Below are 13,213 nucleotides of genomic sequence, written 5' to 3' on the forward strand. Positions count from 1 at the left end.
GACCCCCCCCCTAACCTTTTAATTAAATTAATTAACCCCTGTTAACCCCCCTGTCACTGACGTGTGGGTCCCACACGTCAGGTTTGACCCGGACCAGCCCAGTTGACCGCTGACGTCGTGCTGACGTCATGCTGACGCAATTATATATTTTCTGGAATTAAAATAATTCAGAAAATCCAGAAATTGATTTAAACTTCAAAAAATTCATAGAAATTCAACCGTAGCTCAGATTGAAGTAATTTATATATGAAAAATTATCAGAAAAATGCAATCTTTCCATCTGTACTAGTTTCATGCATGAAAAACAAACTTATACATGCTGAATATGGGAAAACACATTATGGCATATATAGGAGACTTAATTTAGAAATGCATTTGAACCTTTGGTTCAAATGGACTTCAAACCAATTGAACACTAGTTGCATTAGCTCAACATCATCACATCTACCTGCCATGTTCATGCATCATATTGCTGCATATGATTGTGTATTGATTGCCGGCACCGTTCCTTCTCGATAGGTCCTGCTCCGGAGACGTTACAGAGTACCTGTCTGTGAAGCAGTGCCTCCCTTGTTGTTTTACCAGGCAAGCAAACCCCCTTGTTCATTTCGATAAAACCCTACTCTCTCGCTCCTGCTCTCAGTTATTGCATTAGGACAACAATGATTCATCTGCTACTTTGTGCTGCGGTAGTTGAACCCATTCCTCTGCATGACCTGTCATTGCCACAGTAAATAGTTGAAACCCACTAGCATGTGTAGGAGTTGATTGAAGCCTCTGATGTGTTCCTACCATGCTATGCCTGCTATTGCTTAGAGTTGTGTCGGGTCTGATTCATTGGGAATGAATTGGAGTGTCACGATATGTTCTGATGCTGAGAGTGAAGTGTGTGAACACGATTTGGTAAAGGTAGCGGTGAGAGGCCATGTAGGAGTACATGGTGGGTTGTCTCACTGGAACCGTCCTTAAGCCCTGAGTTCTATGTATGTTGTCCAATGACTCTATACTACCACACATTGGGCTCCGGGCGCTCCAAGCCCTCTCGACTTATTAACCAACTTGATCTCTGTCCAGGAGTCGCAACTAGTTTCTGGTGTTTGTAGGTAGTGCTATTTTTCTACCAAGTGGCACCCGGCAGGGTGGGCTTGGGACAGACTAGGCACACGTGGCCCGGTGTACCGAGTGGCACCCGGTTGGTAGGCTCGGGAACCCTGTACACATCGTTTGGGGCCGTAAGCGACACCCCGGCCGGATCTCCTTGCGGATGGAACCCGAATAGGCGATAAACCTGGACTAGAGTCTTGTGTGGTTAGTCAGGTCGTGGCCGACACCCTCGCCAGGCTTCCGCTTGAAGGTTGCCGAGATACATGACGTGTACATGGCGGTAAGTGGCGAGAGCGTGTGTGAAGAAGTACACCCCTGCAGGGTTAACATGATCTATTCGAATAGCCGGGTCCGTGGTTATGGACTTCTTGGATGCTTACATGGTACATAGACAACTTGAAGTGGATACTAAAAAAATGCTCAAGACAAGTGTGAGTGCTATGGATGGCCTTCTCGTAGGGAGACGGGGACGAATCCATAGTAGTGTATTGTGTGGTGATTAGTGGACTCGTGTACGTTGTTTCACCTCCAGAGTTTCTGGTAGTCGTAGAACAGGATAGCCACAGAGTCAAAGCTGGCTTACTGCAACTAAACCCCACGTTACCCTCTTGATACAAGTGCATGTATGATAGGATCTGATGTAAGTCTTGCTGAGTACCTTTGTACTCATGTTGCTTTATTTATGTTTTGCAGCTGAGACTTCGGTCTTACTAGTGATCTCGTGGACTTCGACTAGTAGCTAGTACCTCAGCTACGATCTTGATCGGATGTTGTAGATAGTCAGGCTCTTCAGCCCTTTTCTTTTGTAGATGTTTGTACCCAGACATGTAATGCTTCCGCTTGTTGCTTGATTGCTCTGACTGTTGGGTCATGTGACCCCTGTTTGTAATAATGCTATGACGGCTCTTCTGAGCCTTTATCTATATGAGTTGTTGGGTTATGCTGTGATGCCGTGTTGTACAGCACATACTTACATGTTATGCGTACGTGTAATGTGTATTGCTATGTGTGGGATCTGACTATCTAGTTGTTTATTCTTAGTAGCCTCTCTTACCGGGAAATGTCTCCTAGTGCTTCCACTGAGCCCTGGTAGCTTGCTACTGCTCTGGAACACATAGGCAGGCCGGCATGTGTCCTTCTTCGATCCTGTGTCTGTCCCTTCGAGGAAATGTCACGCGATGAATACCGGAGTCCTGCTAGCCCGCTACAGCCCGGTTCACCGGAGTCCTGTTAGCCCAGTGCTACAGCCTGGATTCACTCGCTGATGACCGACACGTTCGATGCTGGGTCATGGATGCCTGTCCCTGTAAGTTAGTGCCACTTTGGGTTTACGACTAGCCATGTCAGCCCGGGCTCTTTATCATATGGATGCTAGCGACACCATCATATACGTGTGCCAATATGCGCAAACGGTCCCGGGCAAAGGTAAGGCGACACCCGTGGGATACCGTGCGTGAGGCCGCAAAGCGATATGAGGTGTTACATGCTAGATCGATGTGGCATCGAGTCGGGGTCCTGACAGTCTCAAGCCCCGGCTTATGGTTCCCTTGCAGCGAATTCCCGGTGTTGGGTAGAGGAGTTACCCTCGGTGCTGTGGAGTATCAACACCACCCCTAACAGGTCTACAGGTTATACACCTTTCTTCATGGTTTACGGAGCATAAGCAGTATTGCCTAGTGGCATCCGTCATGACTCGCCCTGTATGGCGGCTTATGTTGAAGCTAATAATGAACAAGCCAGACAGGATGCACTTGACCTGTTAGATGAGGAAAGAGATTTAGTAGTGGCTCGATCAGCAATTTATCAACACGACCTGCGCCCTTATTACAGCCGCCGGGTTAAGTCTAGGACTTTTCAAGAAGGTGACCTGGTGCTCCGGCTCATTCAGGATCTGTCATATGCACACAAGTTATCCCTGCCTTGGAAAGGACCCTTTGTGGTCATCAAGAACTTAAACAACGGGTCGTATTACCTCATTGACGTTCGAGAGCACAAGGACTCACGTAAGTCGGAAGAGGAGACCCGTCGGCCATGGAACATTGCTCAACTCCGGCCATACTACACCTGAGCCACCGGCTCTCATCATGTACATACTTTAAAGTTGTATATATTATGATAAGTAATAAAGTAGGACCATCGGTCTCTTTTCTTTTCAAAAAGATTACGCATCTTTATTATTTTTTACTACTATTTTTCAAATGACTATTAAGGAGCTGATCATATTTGAATCAAGTTTCACCTTTTTTTAGTCTAGCTTATGATCGTATTCGAATCTAGCTGCAACTATAATGGTCACTTGGGGGCTTCCTGTTCAAACATAGGTCGTATTCGAACCAAAGAGAACATAGCTGTCATAACCCTTTTGATCGGCTCAAAGCCAAACTCACTAGGGGGCTTCTTGATCGTATCTGAATCATAGCTTAACCCCTTTTGGGTACGACTTGGATCATATTCGAATCAGGGTCGTTAAAAACCTCTCAAGGTCATTTGGGGGCTTCCTATTCAAACATAGGTCATATTCGGACCAAAGAGAACATAGCTGTCGGTACCCTCTTGATCGGCGCAACGCCAAAGCCACTGGGGGCTATATGGTCGTATTCGAACCTTAGCTTAACCCCTTTGGTCTGGTTTACTGATCGTATTCGAATCAGAAACCCCCAACCTTTAATTATAAGGTTAATTTTGTTTACCACCTATTTTTGCTTTTTTGGTTTTAGTTGTCCCAATTTCGCAAATAATCAGCATGGTCTTTGCACCGGTTGGATTATTTGACAACAAGCCGCCAGGGCATAATACTCATTAAGTATTCAGAAGCATTGACTTCTCAAAAAGACTGGATTATCAACTTCGTCACCCGGTTCATTTAAATCGATGGTCTGGAGATCGAAGGTACAGGTGTGGCTATTGTTTATAAACAGCTGCTTTCTGTATTAATCAAAGGTTATTTTAGTCTTGTTTTCTCTTACATCTGGTTCTGATTTTTACTATGATAAAGATATTGGCTATAAACCGGGTATTCTGACCCGTTTGGTACTAAGCTGCCAAGCCAGTTTTTTCCTTTTTATCTGTAGGAACAGAGTTGAAGTATTGCAGGGACAACCATAAATATGATGCATATATTAACATCAGCAAGCACAGAATAACACACGGTGTCTTATGCGCGATGGCATGTGCAGAATATACGGTGTTTTCAAAACTAATCTATTACAAGGCTTTTACAAGCCCATGAAGATCGGCATCACTCCTCCCTCGCCGGTTCACCGCCCTCTACTGATTGGAAGCTGGGTTTTGACCAATCAAAGCCGTTCACGGCAATAAATTCAGCTTCTTCGTCAATCAGGCCAGCCAGGTCAACTTCCGGGGCAAATGTATGTTCACAAACAGGCAGGATCAGATCTGTCACCTTGTATGAGGGAGTTGCCATCTTCTTATTTTCCACATCAAAACCCGACTGATACTTGTCGATATTTATTTCATCTCCAAGAATAGTTGCCTGAGGTCGAACTCTACGCACGCAAGCCATGAAGTCGTCTTGTTCAAAGGGAGATCCGCCTTCCTTCACGGTAGGATACCCTCTGGTTACATCCGTCGGGTCTAGATCTGGCACCCAAGCCTTGGAGCGGCTCAGGGCAGTCAAAGCTCCGGCTCTGGCATAGGAGCGCTTGACTTCTTGGAACCTGGCGGGCAAGATTGACAGCTTCTTTAAAACATCACTGAGACGGTTGGGTCCTTGATTGGCAGGAGAGATAGCGGTGAGTGCTCGTTGTGCGCCAATGTACAACTGCTCTACTAAAGTATAGACTGCCTTCAGCTTAATCACATGGTCTTGACTCAGATTCTTGCTTCAAGGGCCTGCATATGTTTTGACCGCGAAGAGTCAGCTAGCGGCTTGCAGTCCGGGTCAAAAGAAGGTAAAAAGGTCAGTATAGATGGCTTACCAAAGATGGCGGACACCATTTGTGACACCCGGTTCTTTAAACCGGTCAGCTCTGCCGTAACCTCTTCAAGGGCTGCTTCAGCCTTCTCGGCACGTTGTGTCAGAAGCGTTTTTTCTTCATCCCGGGTTTTCTTCTTGGCAGTAAAGCTGGTTTTTAATTTTTCTGCCTCAGAGAGACTTACTTGCAGCTTGGAGTCAGCAGACTTGATCTCTGCCTCCTGATCGGCCAGCCAGGTCTTCGCATCAGTTAATTGCGAGCTCAGTTTAGATAAGGCATTCTGCAAAACATACCCAGATGAGTCAAGATTTCAGTTAAAGTTCAAAATTCAAGATTCAAGTCTCAAGTACTTTGCATTGCAAAACCACTTGACACTTGGGGGCTAATGTATGCCAAAACAATTTCTTATGACTCTAAAACATACTTTAAGTCCCAAGTACTTTACAAAGTAACAGCACTTGGCACTTGGGGGCTAATGCATGATATTCAGCAAGTTTCTCAAGGATAAGCCGGATTACAATGTTATTTTTGGATATGGTACAAGATAATTATGAAAATTCAAAGTACCGGTTCATTTATGGTCAAATGAACCGGCCCTTGGGGACTACGGATGAAGCTTTGTTCTATTTTATTGAACACCAGGAAAATCTAAAAAGTAAACGTCTTAGTCTATATCATAAAGTCTACAGATCATTCCGGTTTTCTCATAATCTGAAGACTTGGGGGTTGGCGGAATATAAGTAAGCCGGAAGAACATACCTCGTATTTCAGCTACAGCTGCTTGACCATTTCTATCTCTGAGTCACGGTTGGAGTGCACATGGCTGAGATAACCGGATAATATGTCGTTGGCATTCAGATGGTCATAGTGTGAAACATCAAAATGCACTTTTTGTTTCTCCAACGCCTCTTGTTTTGCCGTATGACGAGCCAACATGGTGGCATTTCCCGGCTCAACAAAGTGACTCCTAGTGATCAGAACGTCTTGCGTAGACGGTGATGGCGGGTTGGCCGAGCTGGATGGTCCGGTTGCAGAAGGATTCACGGTGGTTTCATCAACTGACGGCTCAGGAGGATTTACTTCATCATTGACAGGCGGGTCTTCTGGAGCTTCAGCTAATGGAGGAGAAGGTGGCCTTGCCAGTTCAGGTGCAAGGACTGGCGGGTCTTCCACCGGCTTAGTTACCTTGGCCTTCTTAGACTTACCTTGACCACTAAGAGAAATATTATAGGACTGTCAGTATAAAGAGACAGTTTGAAAAACACGAAAGAAAGAGGATTTTTTTCCTTACCCAGGGGCAGTCTTGAAGGCTGGAAATTGGGTCTGAGATGAGTCGTCAGAAGAGCGAGACACCTCCTGCAAAGATAAAATAAAGTTAAGTAATGCAAGGGAAAGGATTCATTAAGCAAAAAGTCAAAGACAAAGAAGTAAACCTCATTCCGGCGCTTTTGAGGAGTTTGTTGAAGAATCACAGGCGGTTCGTATTCATTCCGGGCTTGACGGCGGCTCTCATGTTGCTGCTTTTTCAAAAGAAAGTGAGGATCCATATAAGCCAAAGGGTGTGAAAACCTTACTTTCCGGGTTACGACTCGAAGTTTCTGTCTTGGCAAATGGGCTAAGTCGGAGGAAATAGTTACCTCTTCTTCCACGGCCTGACTGGCCCCAGTGTCATCCTGGTAATGATCAATGTTAATAAGGTTATTAAAGAGTTGGCCAAGGGAATCAAGGGCTACCTCTGACTCAGAAGTATCGTCAAGCTTCATCATATCTTCAGCGGTGCTCTTCTTCTTCTTTTTAGACCTCCGGGTCATTTTCTTGGCGGTTATGGCGGTGACTCTCGCTTTCTTGGCAGCTTCGTGGTCATATTTAACTTTCTAGAAATCAGATTTGGCCTGCAAACAGGTAAAAACAAGATGAAAGGTCGGGCAAGTATTAAACAAGACGGTTGGGAAAAATACAAAGGAAAGAGATCAGAGTTTCCTTACTTTTGGCACTGGGTTAAGCTTGCAGAAGGGGTTTAACCCAACGATACTGCAGTCTTCGTATTTTCCATTCACCAGAAGGGTTGACATTGAATTAATATCTCCTTCCATTAATTGAACGGAGCTGTGACGAAGAGAGTCATCTGGGCCTCCACCATACTCGTACATCAATTTTGATCGATGGCTTAGAGGGATAACCCGCTATGAGATTCAGCAGTGGGTCAGGTCAACTCTGGTTAAACCGTTCCCTAATAAGGCATTAATCCTTTTTATTGATGGGATCAGCTTCTTGCATTCGGCAGCAGTAAGCTTGCCAGGGAGCGCGAATTTGGAGTCAAGACGCTCGGCACGGTAACCCAGCAGTGGCTTCTCGTTTGCTGGTGAAGTATCTTGACAATAGAACCAAGTCTGGTTCCGGTCTTTTGGATGACTCGGCAAGACTATGAGGGGGAAGACAGCGCCCTACCGACGCTGAATTGAGATGCCTCCAAGCTCCAAGCTAAGGCCGTTGGTGCACTCGTTCTGCCGGTTTAGATAAAAGTATTCTCTAAACAGTTCCACGGTCGGCTCTTCCTGAAGGTACACCTCGCAGAGCACTTGGAAGTTGCAGATATTGGATATGGAGTTGGGCCCGATATCTTGCGGGTGGAGTTTGAAGAAATGGAGGACATCTCTGAAGAACTTTGAGCCGGGCGGTGAAAAGCCACGGTTCATGTGGTCAGTAAAGACAATGACTTAACCATTTTGTAGATTGGGACGCTCTTCGTCCGGGTCAGGTGCACGGTAGGACATGACTTTTTTTTCTTGGCAAAAATCCTATGGAGAAGAACTCCTTCAAACGTTCCTCAGTCACGGTTGAGGGAACCCAGTTGCAGACAGTCGGTGTTTTGGACGGCATGGTGTTCAAAAACGCACTGAAAGGAAGGTACCATGCCGGTTCAATTCAATAAATATGATGAAACTACAAGATGATACAGAGGAGTAATGGCGGCTTAATTAAGGGCTAATGTCATATAAGGAAAGGTAAGCCGGCACAGTAAGCCGTCATGACTACAGGCATTTGAGAAATACCAGCAGCAGAAATTGGTTAAGTATGGAGACAAACAGGTTTCTTAAGCTTCTGGATATTAATATGGATCAAATGGCCATTCAAAATGAAAAAATTCCTAGACCTAAAAATATAGCCCAGATGAGTTCATTAGCTCTAAGAAGATATCTGTGCAAAGGAAAGGGATCTACTAACATCCAAAATGGATGAGAAACAGATACCGCTTAAGTTCTGCACTACTTTTAGATCAAAAGAGGGTGCGCTAAGAGAAGTTGCAACAAATCTATGACGAACAGCAAAGAACACAAGAAGGAAACCTCCTGAACCCTAATGCAGGTCTATGGGGGTGAGAAGGTGAGATCTTACAGGTGCGTAGTTGCTGCGGAGGATCGCCGCCGTTCTCTGGACAGAATCAGGGTGATGCAGCGGCCGAGCTTGAGGACGACGATGAGCGCTGCGGCGGCGGTGGAGCTCGAGCGACAGGAGGGTTGCGAAAGGAAGTAGATGAAGAAGAGAGAAGAATGAGAAAAGGCCGGGGCGTGACTATTTATAAGGGAAAAGGTGAACAGACAGGCGCGAAAATCGAGGAAGAGTTGAATAATTGTTATCTAACTAGATGGACGCCTTGATTCTCGGAAGGCATTAAAGATGAAGATCCGTTGGGAGATGATGTCACAAAAGTTTTTCGTGTTTTCCAGAGATGACGTCATGGCGGGTTACAAAAACCTCTGTGAGGATAAGAGGATGGATTTTGTCTAGGTACTGAAGATTGACAAAGAACAAAGTTCGAAGTCAACCTGGGGCCTAATGTTGGGGATATAACTATCAGTTATGACCCGCCCAGGAGGGGCCGGGTCAGCCCTAATGGCGGGTCATGAAGGAATCCAATAAACATTCAAGACGATAGTTTATTAAAGCTTATAGAAGGCCTAAGGCCTAGAGGCGGCTTAAGGCCCAATATTGTAAACCGCCGTATATAAGAAAAGACTTGTAAAGAAAGGCATGTAAAAGAAGTCACCGAGCCGGATACGATTTATGAGCCGGCCGGGACTCTGTAGGCCACCAGGCATCAACCTGTGTATATAAGGGGACGACCTGGTGGCGGCTTAGGGAAAGAAACAAGAGATCAAGAACCAAGCCGGCGAACTAGCCTCTTGGTAATTGAAACCCCAACAATACCAACACAACTAGACGTAGGCTTTTACCTTCATCATAAGGGGTCGAACTAGTATAAAAACTCTCGTGTCCTTTGTCCCGATTAACCCCTTTAAGCTTCCTAGGTGCGATGGCCCTACGACTAAGTCCTTCCACTAGGACATCTATCGTGACAATTCCACGACAATGATGCCTAACACTCTTTGGCTCTGGGCGTTTTGGGCTTTGTCCTTGCAAGGATTTCTCTCTCAAAGGCTTCGGAGGTGGGTTGCTCTCAAACGACAAAAGTCGTGCACTAACTCTGAGCAGCCACCAATTTATGGTGTAGGGATGGGCTATTTATAGCCATGAGGCAACCCGACCTGATATGTCCAAAATGACCCTTGGTCACTAAGGAACCGACATGTGTCCAACGGTTGGATTTCAAACACACGCGGCAGCTTTACTTGGGCTACAAGCAAAGCTGACCCATCCAGCTATGGATAAGATTTTCTCTCATTGTATTCGCTCAAAGACATGGGATTTTGGTTGAGCATCACATCAGTCACTCTGACTTTGTTCACTTGGACCCCACTTAACAGTGCGGTGGTTCCTATGACTCAACAAAGAAGAAAAGGAAACTACGAAACAACTATGTCTTCACACTCCATAGTCTTCAAGTGAATGTCTTCTCATGTCATAATCTTCATCGTGAATGTCTTCACAAACCACCATTTTCTTCAATGTCTTCACACATTTTTAGGGGTCATCTCTGGTAGGTAAACCGAACAATAAGGGACTACTACCTATGTTATCCTGCAATTCTCACAAACACATTAGTCCCTCAACCAAGTTTGTCGTCAATACTCCAAAACCTAGGGTGGCACTAGATGCACTTACAGATTTCATATATGATAAAAGTGGCCATAGTTTTCACTAGAGGCTTCTCTCTTAAATAAAAGCATACGGTGGGTAAACCAATGTTGACCAATTGATAGAAAAGCGCATAGTTATGACAATATTCAAGGCAATGATCATGTATATAGGCATCACGTACGAGATAAGTAGACGGACTCCTGCCTGCATCTACTACTATTACTCCACCAAACGACCGCTATCCAGCATGCATCTAGGGTATTAAGTTAATAAAAATAGAGTAACGCCTTAAGCAAGATGATATGATGTAGACAAAGTAAACCCAACCAATATGAATAAACCCCATCTTTTTATTCTTAATGGCAAGATACAAATATGTGTCACGTCCCTTCCTGTCACTAGGGTTGAGCACCGCAAGATTGAACCCATCACAAAGCACCTCTCCCATTGCAAAATCAATCTAGTTGGCCAAACCAAACAGATAGATCGAAGAGAAATACAAAGCTATAACAATCATGCATATAAGAATTCAGAAAAAACTCAAATATTTCTCATGAATAATCTGATCATAATCCACAATTCAACGGATCCAAACAAACACACCGCAAAAGAAGATTATATCGAATAGATCTCCAAGAACATCGAGGTGAACATTCTATTCAAGATCAAACAGAGAGAAGCCATCTAGCTACTAGCTATGGACCCGTAGGTCTGAGGTAAACTTCTCACGCATCATCGGAAGGGTAGCAAGGTTGTTGTAGAAGCCCTATGCGGTCGATTCCCCCTCCGGCAGAGTACTGGAGAAGGCGTCCAGATGGGATCTCAAAGGAACATAGGCTTGTGGTGGCGGAAAAAGTGTGTCGGTGGCTCTCTGATGTATTGGGAATATTTGGGAATTTATAGAACTGGAATTAGCTCAAGAGGGGCCACAAGGGGCCCACAAGCCTGGGGGCACCCCACCACCACCACCTTTGGCGTGCCTGGCAAACTTGTCGCTCCCTCATGACTCTTCAGGTCTTCTCTCGAAGCTTCTAGGGTCCCTCCTAGTCCAAAAAAATCGTCAAAAAGTTTCATAGCATTTGGACTCTGTTTGTTATTGATTTCCTAAAAAGCCAAAAACAAGCAAAAAATAGCAACTGGCATTGGGCACTAGGTTAATGGGTTAGTCCCAAAAAATGTTATATAATTGCATAATAAACATCCAAGATTGATACTATAATAGCATGGAACAATCAAAAAATATAGATACATTGGAGACATATCAATGCAGTTGGATTAATAGTCTACTTATCATGAACGTAATGCCTATGTGTGATTATACCATGAATGATCATAGTCATAAATATGAATATTGCAATTTAGTCGCTGCCCAACCGTAATTTGTGTTTACCATGCCATTTGCCTGCTTTCAAGAGAGATGACACTAGTGAACCTATGCCCCCTGGGTATATTCTCCATTCTGATTATTCTACACCTTGCTAGTATTTTTCCCTATCACTTGTCTTTAACCTTGTAACTAGCAAGACAAGGGGATTGGCAACCCTCTTTCTGTGTGGGGGACGAGTGTGTTCATGTACTGTGCACAGGTACTATTGACCTTGTTAGCTTGGGAGACTCCTACTGGATTGATAACCTTGGTTCTCTAACTGAGAATGTTCTTATTCAACCTTACACTAGGGGGAGTCCCAACGACTCCTGTGGGAGAAGCAAGATTCATGGCGTCGTTGTGGGGAGCCTTCTACTAACAAAGAGGTACCTTCAAACAAACATATTAATTACTTGTTATCTATCTTACCTAGTTACTTTTTCTTTTTTGCCATTCTTGCATCTTTGCTTGCCTAAAAATATCTTCAAAAAATATATTTTGTTGTTATTCTTACTCTTGCTGCTATCATGTCTATTGTTGAGGAAGTTCTTGTTGAGGATGCTAGTAAAGATAGCCCTATAGAAAATAATGAGAAAACACCAAAGCTACCTATTTACGATAATGATTCTCATGATGATGATGATGATATTCCTTTAACTTGGAAAACAAAAATATTTCATCTAGGAAGTGGAAATGTCATTGGGAAAAGTGTTATTCATGGATTATTTACTCGTTCAGGGGTCATACCGGCTTTTTAGGGGTTTATACATATGAAAACAAATATATATATATGTGGATGCTATAGTTATGTTGGTGATAAAATTAGAGAGAAAAATCAAGCATATGAATCCAACATTACAAAGATTGTTTCTTGGATTACCTAATATCCACAATCCTAGAGCTAAAAAGTTAGTTGTTATTATCTTAATGAATGAGTTTGATTTTATAATAAAATAAGCTAGGGACATCTTTGCTTTCTATAAAACTAATCATGAATGTCCTCCTATAGAACAAGTCCTATATGATCGAGATGTCATGCGTAGAATGAAATCTAAAGATTATGTGGCTTTTCGAGAAAATGCTAGGAAAAGAATCCCACCTTCAGTCTTGGTTAGTAATTTATTTGAGCACACTAATTATAAGGTTGAATGGATTTTTACAGGGATTAATGATGAGTTCTTAGAAAATTTATTTAGGCATACCGCTAGAAACCCTGTAGAGGTTGAGATAACTGTGATGTATGAGGGATTCTATGAACATGATCCACCATCACGAGAATTTGAGTTCATGAATGTCAAATAACTAAATATAACCCTTTCAACTATTTATGTTTGCCCATTACAAAACTTGTAGCGGAAAGGAAAGAATATGAAAAGGAAATGAATGATGATAAAACTTGATATTAGCATTATGCCTAGCTAGAAGGCATTAAATAATAATGCTTGTTGGGAGGCAATCCAATAAATATCTTTATTTTTTTGCTTTTTGTTTTCAGTGTGTCAACATGATTATTGCTACTATAGTAATTATGTTTGTATCTCTGCTTTGATTTTTGTGCCAAGTTTAGCCTTTGGGATGTTTCAATTGCATGTTTACTCTGGTTAAACATAGACAGGGCCCCCTTCTTTGGGATTATATCACTCTGCTTGTCGTTTATTTGTGACCCTTTATTTTATTATCTTTGTCCTTTGACCTTTTTGTGTTACACCTTTTTATTTTTCTGGTTTGACAATATATTTTCTCTTGGAGGGATGCCCTCTTCATTTAT

Source organism: Triticum dicoccoides, chromosome 7A, assembly GCF_002162155.2.
Source record: "Triticum dicoccoides isolate Atlit2015 ecotype Zavitan chromosome 7A, WEW_v2.0, whole genome shotgun sequence".
Classification (NCBI taxonomy): domain Eukaryota; kingdom Viridiplantae; phylum Streptophyta; class Magnoliopsida; order Poales; family Poaceae; genus Triticum; species Triticum dicoccoides.